The sequence below is a fragment of the Hemiscyllium ocellatum genome, chromosome 8 (genome assembly GCF_020745735.1).
Source record: "Hemiscyllium ocellatum isolate sHemOce1 chromosome 8, sHemOce1.pat.X.cur, whole genome shotgun sequence".
In the NCBI taxonomy this organism is placed as follows: Eukaryota; Metazoa; Chordata; class Chondrichthyes; order Orectolobiformes; family Hemiscylliidae; genus Hemiscyllium; species Hemiscyllium ocellatum.
Window position 1 is genome coordinate 26,051,076 of NC_083408.1, and position 11,487 is coordinate 26,062,562.

Sequence of the window (11,487 nt, forward strand, 5' to 3'; positions counted from 1 at the left end):
ACTTTGTAACTAAACCATGGCCAGACCTCCAGAAAAGTATTCAAAAGATAGAGGGCTAAAGTGAGGAGCACCCAGAGATGTTGTTGCGGGAAGCTCAGAAATGTCTGTGAGATATGGTGTGTGAGAGAGGGAGAACGAAAAGAGCTCTACAGCGGGTAGAAAGTTTAACCCTTCATGATTTGGTTTGAATGCACATTTTTTCGTTGGTGATTGAATGTTTGCACTTTATTCCCTGGAGCTTGAGTTCCAGGGCTGTTTTGAATTTGATTTTTTTATGGAAACTTGACATGATTTCTTTTAAGGTTAAGGATTCTATAGTGATTATGAAAAAAAAATGATAAGTCCTGTTCTTTTTACAGGTCATGACTGCCTTACTATCAGTTTCTAACTAACCTCTTTTATCTTTACATCAAAGCGATTTATGGAGGACAGTTGAAGTTTCAGTTCAACATTAGATTGTAGTAAAAACAAAATCCTATGGTTAATATCTGTGACCTTGGATTCGGCCATTGTTCATGCATTAGAAGTTTTTTTTAACTTGAATAGACAAATTCTTTTAATGATTATTTCACAACCTATAGCATGTAATTGAGCAATGATTGGTCAGGACTACTTAAGAAAACTAATTTTGAATTTAAATTAAAGGACTAAAACTGGGTAATTATAATGGATTTCAAAGTTGGGAACTGTATGCATTTTACATTTTAAATATTGAATACTGAATAAATGAATGTAAATATATAAATTTATATAAATAAATATATATTTATATTAAAAATATATACAAGTTAGGAACAGGCTTTAAAGTTAGTCAAGCATAAATTGATGAATTAGTGTTTGAAGTTATGGGGAGCAAGAAATATTGCAATATTTCTTTAAAAAAATTCTCAAGGTCTAAATAAAACATTGGGTGATGAAGAACGGCCATTAGGTGGCCCTAAGGCTGTTCATTTGGTTAAACCAGGTCAGCAATTCATCTGGCAATGTAACATGAGAAGTGGAAACAAAAGTGGAAATAAAGATACCCACGGTTGATGAGATAAAGAAAATGACAAAACTAAAAGGAGAAAGAAACCGGAGTGGGCAGGGAGGACATGTTAAGGGGTCTGGTGGACAGGAACAAGGATTGAAGTGGAAATTCCCACAGGCGGGATGTTATTACTGTGAAAGGATGGGTCACTTTAAGAGAGAGTGTCCAGATTTGAAAAAGGAAGTAAAGACAGTACCGTTTTATGAACCTTGATGAAAAATAGAGGTGTCAGGATTTCCTGCATCGGGGACCCACCAGGAACCCTTGATAAATTTAAAGGTGGGACTTTATAAAGAGGACGTAGTTTTCCTAATTGATACAGGGGCAGCAAGGTCATCCTTAAAATTTAAGCCCAAGGCAGGGGGAACGAAAGAATTAATTGGATTATGGTGACAGTTTTGTGATGAGAGGCACGAAGAATCAGTTTTGCGCTCATGACAAAATACTGCCACCAAATTGGGACTGAAATGGTGCTATGAAATCTGTTGTGGTTATTAAAAATGAATGTGCTCGAGCAAAACAATTACAGAAACAGAATGAGAAAGCACAAGGGACTGGTAAACAAACAGAACTGTGCAATTACAGTTTTAAAAATGTTTTGGTCATTTGTTGCGTTTCCACCCTGAATTACAGATAATGATTTTTATATTTATATAATATATAATTAATAATTAATATTTACAGTAAATCGATTGTGCTAGCCTTGAATCAATATTAATTGGCAGGATCCCTTCATGCAGTCTCAGTGACCTGTCATATTGATTCATGGTTAATTTAAAACATGTCTGCATTAATTCATTGTTAATTAAAGAATGGAAAGCTACGTTACTGGCTGATGAGGTAACGAAAGAAGCAGCTCAGAATCCACAGGAAGCGGCGGTTTATTCCCTAATACCTACTGTCCCAGGTCCTCGGGAAGTTCCTATCTCTGGCCACTGCCAATCCCAGAAACTAAAGATTTGTTCTTAAAGAAGTATATACTAGATTTGTCCTCCTCTTTGTCTTCCCTCAGGAAACAGGCTTTATCGGCACAGACTCCACCCCTTGAATTCGCTGTTCATCCGATTCGACTGGGAGATTGCATCTTAGTAAAATCATGGACAGGGACTAAATTGCAACCGGTCTGGGAAGGGCCATACCAGGCTCTTTTGACCACCAAAATGGCAATAAGGACAGCGGAGAAAGGCTAGACTCACTACACTCGGATCAAAGGGCCAGTGGAACCTCCAGTTAAGGAAGAAGTCTGGACAGCCGAATCAAATGCAAGAAGTACTGAAACTCAGGCTAAAGAAACTTTGAGTAACTGATTACACAGTGGCGACCCGAGCACGGGATTATTTCTGTAGGATTGTATATTAAGTCTTTGATTTTTAGAATACTGGGAAAGCTTAGAGTTATATGCTAGCCCTCTTAGTATTGGGATTTTGTCAAATATCATTTTCATATGTATTATTAACGGTTCCTGAGTCTGGTAATCCACAAGTAATAGACATTGATGCATGCAGCTTAGTAAATTGTGGGGATGTAGATAGTCAGAGACAGTACCGCAGCTCAGAAATACATCTTAAGCCCTATGGGGATGACCTTGGGGATGGTACTTGGTATAATGGTCTCGTCAGAGTACACCGGGCCCCCTTCCGACCAGCTCGCGATTGTCCCGATAATAAGTGTAACCCAATATACCTCACGATAAAGAAAACCACATGGCACGAAGCAATTTTGGGGGGCACCTATGAGATACAATTAGATGAAGCTTTTGGGATAGAAATGAAAGCAAACGGGAAGGATTTCTCAGGATGTTGTTTTTGAATTAGTGTAGGACAGGGAAAACAGGTAGAACTACTGGATAATAAGGTAAACCTTTCACCCCTCCCGATGACCCTAAAGTAGAAAAAATTATAAAGGTAAAGGACTTGAAACAGACCATCAAAATAGAAACTGGGTACAGGGATGCAAATGCCTGGGTTGAATGGGTAACATATACTGTAAAAAGTCTGAACAAGAGCAATTGCTATGCATGTGCTTCTGGTAGGCCAGTGGCCCAGGTGGTTCCCTTTCAGCTCGGGTAGAAGCGAGACAGGAAGGGCATGAAATGTATGATAGCCCTGTACCAGGATGAGGCTGCATGGAATGATAGGAATTGTACCTCCCTATCTCTGATGTTCCCTCTCTTGGAGAAGAAAGATTTAAAAGCCTCCCCCTCCCACCACGTTTTCAGCTGCAATTGGAAATCACACGTCGTGTGTGCATAGACGAGGTAGAACTCGGTCTAGAGATTTGGGGGAGCTGAAATTGTGTACAGGGATTAAGAATGTCACTGAAACGGACAAGGGAGGGAACTACTCAGCACTAAAGAGCGGATCTGTGGTGGTACTGTGGAGGCAAAATATTGAGACCCACCCTACCTCCAGATTGGAGAGGGATATGTGCAATTGTACAATTGGCAATTCCATTTACCCTGGCATTTGAGAAGGAAAAGGGTGGGGAAAAAGGGAACGGGTAAGAGATTACTGTTAGACATTTCTTTCAATGACAGGATTTATCTAGACTCTAAAGGAATCCCTAGCGGGGGTACCTGATGAGTTCAAGGTTCGCAACCAGATTGCAGCAGGCTTTAAGTCAGCTCTCTTCTGGTGGGTAACAATTAATAAAAATGTAGATTGGATAAATTATATTTTCTATAATCAGCAGTGATTTATAAATTATACAAGAGATGCAGTTAAAGGAATATCAGAACAGCTTGACGTGACTAATAGGATGGCATGGGAAAACAGAATGGCCCTTGATATAATTTTAGCAGAAAAAGGGTGTGTGTGTGTGTGTGTGTGTGTGAGAGATGTTAGGAAGAAGCTGTTGTACATTGATTCCTAATAACACTGCGCCTGATGGTTCAATTGCTCGGGCCTTAAGGGGATTGACTACCTCAGCAGAGGAACTGGCTGAGAATTCAGGAGTAGATTAGATTAGATTAGATTAGATTTACAGTGTGGAAACAGGCCCTTCGGCCCAACAAGTCCACACCGACCCGCCGAAGCGCAACCCACCCATACCCCCACATTTACCCCCCACCTAACACTACGGGCAATTTAGCTTGGCCAATTCACCTGACCCGCACATCTTTGGACTGTGGGAGGAAACCGGAGCACCCGGAGGAAACCCACGCAGACACGGGGAGAACGTGCAAACTCCACACAGTCAGTCGCCTGAGTCGGGAATTGAACCCGGGTCTACAGGCGCTGTGAGGCAGCAGTGCTAACCACTGTGCCACCGTGCCGCCCACGGTGGCACAGTAGATGCATCTCGCACATGATGGCTTGAATCATGGTTTGGAAAATGGAAGGGGGTGATGGTTTCCATCCTTACTTCCCTGATAGTAGTAGTCGGGGTATTGGTGGTCATTGGCTGTTGTATCATACCCTGTATAGGAGGGCTCACCCAAAGACTGATTGAGACAGCCTTAATGAAACAGATTCTCCTAAAAGGGAATCAGGCAGAGGAACTTTATCGACTAAATAATAAGGGGATGAGTGAGACCAAGTTGGATGAAATCTCCGGAATGATGCTTGTGAATTTTGGGGGCAATGCTTAAAAGAAAAATGCAGAAGGTAACAAATGGTAATTAAAGAAAAAGGGGAAATTGTGGGGATATAGGTAAAGTAGTGTTACTACTGCGATTATAATGGCTTATGCAAGGTAAATGAACTCACACCAGTGTGTAATTGTTTCAACTAAGAGCTGAATCAACAAGAATGCAAACTATGTGGAGGAAATACATAATTGTTTTTGTAATAGCTAAAATTGTATGCAAGAATGAAATGTGACTGCAAAACAATGGTAGATGTTACAGATAAATAGATAAGGTGCTGTGAGGATGTAGGTTAAGCCAGATAAGCTTGCACAAGCACCTGTTTCCCACTTTTACAGAAACACAGGAACAAAACCCAATTAAAAGGTCATAAGGCTCAGTATGGTTGGGGAAAGCACAGATGGAGGGAGTAGATAATGGTGAAGAAAGGATATACCTAACAGTGGGCCACAGCGGGATATGGTCAAACGGCCTTGTGAGGCCAGAAATAAGCATTTTGTCACAGACAAGGCCGGATAAGGTAAGAGATAAACAGGAGTAATGGGTGCTGGTCTTAGAGAGGTGGAAGATGTAAACGGGGAGGAGCAATGGGATAAAAAAAGGAACCAAATTACATAAATATCGTGTATTAGTTGAATTCAGTGTGTGTGTGTGTGTATGTGTCCCTGCCTTGTAGACAGTGGACATCGCACCCTCTTGCAAGAGTAAAATAAATGACACTACTGATTCAGATCTTGTCTCGGACTGAAATTATTGAAGTGAGTGAGCTTTTTTTCTCACAACACCAAGATGAGGGGCATCCAAAATATTTGGGGGAAGGGCAACATTTGGCCATAAGGGGGCACTAGTCAAGGGAATGTAAATTCAGGGGAGGGGGGGGCAAAAATTTAGCGGCTGAAAAATGAGGAGGGGGAATTGCACAATTGGGGCAGCTGCAAAACCTGTGGAGGGCAGTAAAATGGAGGGGTGCAGAATGAAGGCAAAATGTTTGAATCCCACTTTTGACCTCCCCTAAGCTCTGTGCACCACAATCGGGAGGGGAAAATTGTGATAGGTCTACAATTTGAGCAAAATTGCAAGATGCAAAATGGTGGGCCTTGGAGGATGAGAGGCATAAAATTCTGGACGGGTCAAATTTAGTGAGAGGAGTCAATGGGAGCAGTTTGTGAAGGGGAATAAAACTTCACCAGGTGGGGCAATTAGACAGGATATTGGGGATGCATTTGGTGGGGCTGCAAAATTGGGGATGGACTCAGCATCCAAGGGTCAGGGCAAAGCTTGGGTTGGGCACAAAACTGGGAGGAGTATATGAGGAAGGGGCAAACTGAAGGGGAGTGTCAGGTAAAACCCTGTCACAGTGATGGGTGGATGATAAACGCCATTATTACCAGTACTCAAGCTGTAAGTTTACCTTGAGAGAATCCTGGACAAGAACTCCCAAGCTAGCTGGAGAGTGGGATGTTTCTGTGAGTGAAAAGGCCAGCAAGTCTCTGCACACGCTTACTGTGCAAGCAGGAAAGGGATTTAATGAGTCACTGCAGTCACTGTTCTCATGTAGAAAACACAAAAGCCATGTTATGCAAAGTAAGAATAAGATCTTTGAAAATGTATTTGCCTTCCTTTGGAAGGGGCCATGTGACATTTTGTCTACTTCCTGATAGGGTCCACCGCACCCCTAACAGAACAGCCCACTTTCAGTATTGCATTGCAGCATCAGCCAGAACTGTGTCCTCAAGTAGCTGAAGTAACACTTGAATAGTCTCCTGATTCACCGTGGTAGGCACAGATTTAACAGAGAAGTTGGATACCGGTCAGAGAAAAATGACAGGGAAATTTACTGGGGAGTGGAGCTAAGTGTATTAGTGGAATTTTCCCCTCCCTGGAAGTAGTGAGAATAGTGGCAAGAAGGAGAAATAATTGTGTGAGATTGTCCTGTTGAGAGGCAGACCCCTTTTTAGATTAGATTAGATTACTTACAGTATGGAAACAGGCCCTTCGGCCCAACAAGTCCACACCGACCCGCCGAAGCGCAACCCACCCATACCCCTACATTTACCCCTTACCTAACACTACGGGCAATTTAGCATGGCCAATTCACCTGACCCACACATCTTTGTGACTGTGGGAGGAAACCGGAGCAAACCCACGCAGACACGGGGAGAATGATCAAACTCCACACAGTCAGTCGCCTGAGGTGGGAATTGAACCCAGGTCCCTGGCGCTGTGAGGCAGCAGTGCTAACCACTGTGCCACCGTGCCGCCCGTGCTTTCACTAAATAAGCTCTGGGAAGAAGGTTCATTGAGGGCCAGTTCCTTGACTTGGTCAGTCTTTAAACACGCTCATTTTGTGGGGCAGGATGGGCTCTGAGGGAGGAGAGGTCTCCACAGGAAGCGGGATTTGATGAGGGCCATTCAAGGGCAAATCCTAAGGAGCCCGGGACAGGACCCACATCATTTCGCAAGGGGAGGGGAGTAGGCACAATGGGCCAAAAGCCCTCTCGCTGGGGCATGAGGTGTCAGGGACTCTCGGAATGGAATCTTGCTGTGCGTCAAAGATGGTGGGATGGGGTGTGCAGTCACAGGCCCGTCCAACCACACAGACTCACTTACCCAAAGCCTAGAGGAGTGGGATTCAGTGAGGGGGGTATATAGGATACAGGGGGAGGTGAAGAGGGGCTGTTATGTTGGAGGGAAAACAGAGGGGGAGGGTCGGGCATAAAGGGCACTGCACAATCTGGAGTGTGGGGGCAAAATGCACATTGTGAAAAATGGGGAGGGGTCACATAATTGGTGCAAAAGCAAAACTTGGGGAAGGCGCAAAAAAAGGTGGGTAACAAAATGGGGGAAATTGTGTACCCACCACCCCTTCATTTTTGACCCTTCCTCCCTCCAACTCTGGGTGCCCCAATTGGGAGGGGTATGATTGTGGGGGCAGGGTGGAGAGAAGGAGGATGCAAAACGTGGGGGTGCAGGGACGATCTGGTGAGGAGTGGGGATAAGGGAAAAGTTGCAAGATGCTAAATTGTGGGCACTGCAGGGTGGAGGGGACAGAAAAATCTGGGTGGGGGAGATTTTATTGGGGGGGTGGGGTGTGTTGGGGCAACGTGTATTTGGAGGGGTGGTGGAGGACAGCACAATAAAACTGTGGTATTGGGTGAAGGGAAGGTCTGCCAAATGGGTGACAGACCACATCTGGTGTGAAGGTGGGGAATAGTTGGGGCAAACTGGGGAGCAGGAGGGGTGACAGATATCCTCCAGTGTTTGGTGGGGCGGTGGGGGAGAGAAACAGGGCGTGACAGGGAATCTCTGGAGATTGGACCTTGCTGTGCCCCACTGCTGTCAGTTAAAACGTCAGTGAGGGGCGTTTCATAGATGGAGATAGGATTGGCACAATGGGCAAAATATCCACCCGGGATTGTGAGCCTGGGATCTTGCTGTGCCACGAGAGGGCAGTCCACATGGACTCAGGTACCCCTCCCTGCCCCAGCCCATGGTGAGGGCTCAGTGAGAGTGGTGAGGGGGAGCTATAGGATGATGTAAAAAAGAGGCAGGGGGATAAAAAAAGAGGTTGGGGCAAAAAAGAGGCAAGGGAACAACAAGAGGCGAGGAAAAAGAGGTGGAGGTGGGGGTGGGGGAAGGGCTGGTATAAACAAGGTGGCAAATGAGGTGGGAGCAAAGAGAGAAGGACAGAGAGAGAGAGAGAGAGAGAGAGACAGCCAACTTTAAAGGCATTTAAATGGTCACTGGGTAAATATGAATGAAAATGGACTAGGTAGGTTAGAATGGGCTTCAGATTGGTTTCACAGGTCGCCACAACATCGAGGGCAAAAGGGCCTGTACTGTGCTGTTAATGTCCCTAAATGATCAATTCCTGCTCATTGAAGGGCTTGATTTCATTCCCTCCAAAATGACCTACTTTCCTGATGGGTGAGAATCGTAGAATCCCTACAGTTTGGAAACAGGCCACTTGGCCCAACAAGTCCCACGCTGACTCTCTGAAGAGTAACCCACTCAGACCCAATCCCTTACCCTATTATTGTATATTTACCCCACTGCATACTCCGCACAGACAGCCCCCTGAGGCTGGAAACAAACCTTGGTCCCTGGCACTATGAGGCAGCAGTGCTAACCACTGAGCCATTGTGCAACTCCAGAAGATGGCTAGTTATCCAACCATGTTAAAAGAGTAGCATCATCACATCTTGCTGTGCTTCATTTTGTATCCAGTTTAGGCCTTGCCATAGGCGGTGGGAGTCTGTCTGGTAAGTTTGGGCCTCTAACTTGGTCCAGTACTGCCTCTTGGCATCCCTGAAGGCTTTGTGGAGTCCTTATCTGGATTTCTGTATTGGTCTGGGCCATTTGACAAAAAGTGCTGCCCATTTGGTCTTCAGTAGGAAGTGATATTCCTGGTTCCTCCTTGGTTTACGGTTGGGGAACACTCTGGATTGATGTCTTTGGTACACAGTCCTCCATATATTTGGTAATGAAGCCTGTGATGGTGGTTGCATACTTGTCTACATATTTCGCTAAGTACTTGAATACAGTCCAATTCACCAATTCCAAGTAATCCTGGAGACAGCCTTCCACAACCTTGAACTAACACTGTGATCCTTTTGCGAAGGATCCTCCTGTGTCAGCTTCTGCTTCTGCGTATAAGCTGGGAGAGGAACACAGCACTATGATTTGATTTTCCAAAGTGTAGGCAGGGAAATGGAGTGGCAGGTGCCTTTAATGGTCAGTTTACAGTGTTCCAGAATCTTCGGTCATCTTGTGGGGCAGGAGATGTGTTGGTAGTACTTTGGCAGCACTCAAAGGTTTGGGGTAGGGGTAGCTTTTGTCATTAATGTAAATGATTTGAAAGTGAACATCAGGGGTACAGTTAGTAAGTTTGCAGATGACACCTATATTAGAGATGTAATGGATGGCAAAGAAGGTTACCTCAGATTACAATGGGATTTTGACCAGTTGCACCAATGGGCTGAGGAGTATCAGATGGAGTTTAATCTCGTAGCCACATCCATGATGACATAGTAACCATGGAGATCTGGTAACTGGTAATCCCATATGCTTTAGTGGGGGGCCCCTTTAGTTCTTTTGATTTTATTTATTATTGTTACTATACCTAGATACAGTAAAAAATTGTTTTCTGGGCAGTACAGGCTGATCATACCTCATCTTGTGCATTAGGGTATTAGAACAACTCAAAGAATACAACGTTACAGCTGCAGAGAAAGTGCCCAAAGAACAAGATCAACATGAAATTTAAAATTTGAGAAGTCCACTCAGAAGTCTAATAACAGGGAGGAAAGAAGCTTGTATCTGTTAATACGTGTGTTTCAGCATTTATATCTTCTGCCCAATGAAGTGGTTGGAAGAGGTCATAACCAGGGTGGGAGAGGTCTTTGATTATGTTAGCTGCCTTCCTGGGACAGCGAGCAATATCAATAGAATCAATGGGTGGAAGGTTGGCTTGCATGGGGGACTGGGCTATGTTCGTAGGATATGTGGACAAAGGAGTAGCCATGGGCGCCCGCATGGGCCCCAGCTATGCCTGCCTCTTCGTAGGATATGTAGAACAGTCCATCTTCCGCAGCTACACTGGCACCATCCCCCACCGTTTCCTCCGCTACATCAATGACTGTATCAGCGCATCAACCTCAAGGAGGTTGAACAGTTCATCCACTTTACCAACACCTTTCAGCCCGACCTCAAATTCATCTGGACCATCTCAGACTCCTCCCTCCCCTTCCTAGACCTTTCCATTTCTATCTCGGGCAACCAAATTAACACGGACATTTACTATAAACTGACTGACTCCCACAGCTACCTAGACTACACCTCCTCCCACCCTACCCCCTGTAAAAACGCCATTCCATATTCCCAATTCCTTCGTCTCCACCGCATCTGCTCCCAGGAGGACCAGTTCCAATACCGTACAACCCAGATGGCCTCCTTCAAAGACCACAATTTCCCCCCAGACGTGATCAACGATGCCCTCCACCGCATCTCCTCCACTTCCCGCTCCTCTGCCCTTGAGCCCCGCCCCTCCAACCGCCACCAGGACAGAACCCCACTGGTTCTCACCTACCACCCCACCAACCTCCATATACAGCGTATCATCCGTCGTCATTTCCGCCACCTCCAAACGGACCCCACCACCAGGGATATATTTCCCTCCCCTCCCCTATCAACGTTCCGAACAGACCACTCCCTCCGTGACTCCCTCGTCAGGTCCACACCCCTCACCAACCCAACCTCCACTCCTGGCACCTTCCCCTGCAACCACAAGAAATGCAAAACTTGTGCCCACACCTCCCCCCTTACTTCCCTCCAAGGCCCCAATGGATCCTTCCATATCCGCACAAATTTACCTGCACCTCCACACACATCATTTATTGCATCCGCTACACCCAATGTGGCCTCCTCTATATTGGGGAGACAGGCCGCCTACTTGCAGAACGTTTCAGAGAACACCTCTGGGAACCCGGACCAACCAACCCAACCATCCCGTGGCTTAACAATTCAACTCCCCCTCCCACTCCATCAAGGACATGCAGGCCCTTGGACTCCTCCATCGCCAGACCAAAGCAACACGACGGTTGGAGGAAGGGCGCCTCATCTTCTGCCTAGGAACCCTCCAACCACAAGGGATGAACTCAGATTTCTCCAGTTTCCTAATTTCCCCTGCCCCCATCTTGTCTCAGTCAAATCCCTCGAACTCAGCACCGCCTTCCTAACCTGCAATCTTCTTCCTGACCTCTCCGTCCCCACCCCACTCCGGCCTATCACCTTCACCTTGACCTCCTTCCACCTATCGCAACTCCAACGCCCCCCCACCCCCCCAAGTCCCTCCTCCCTACCTTTTATCTTA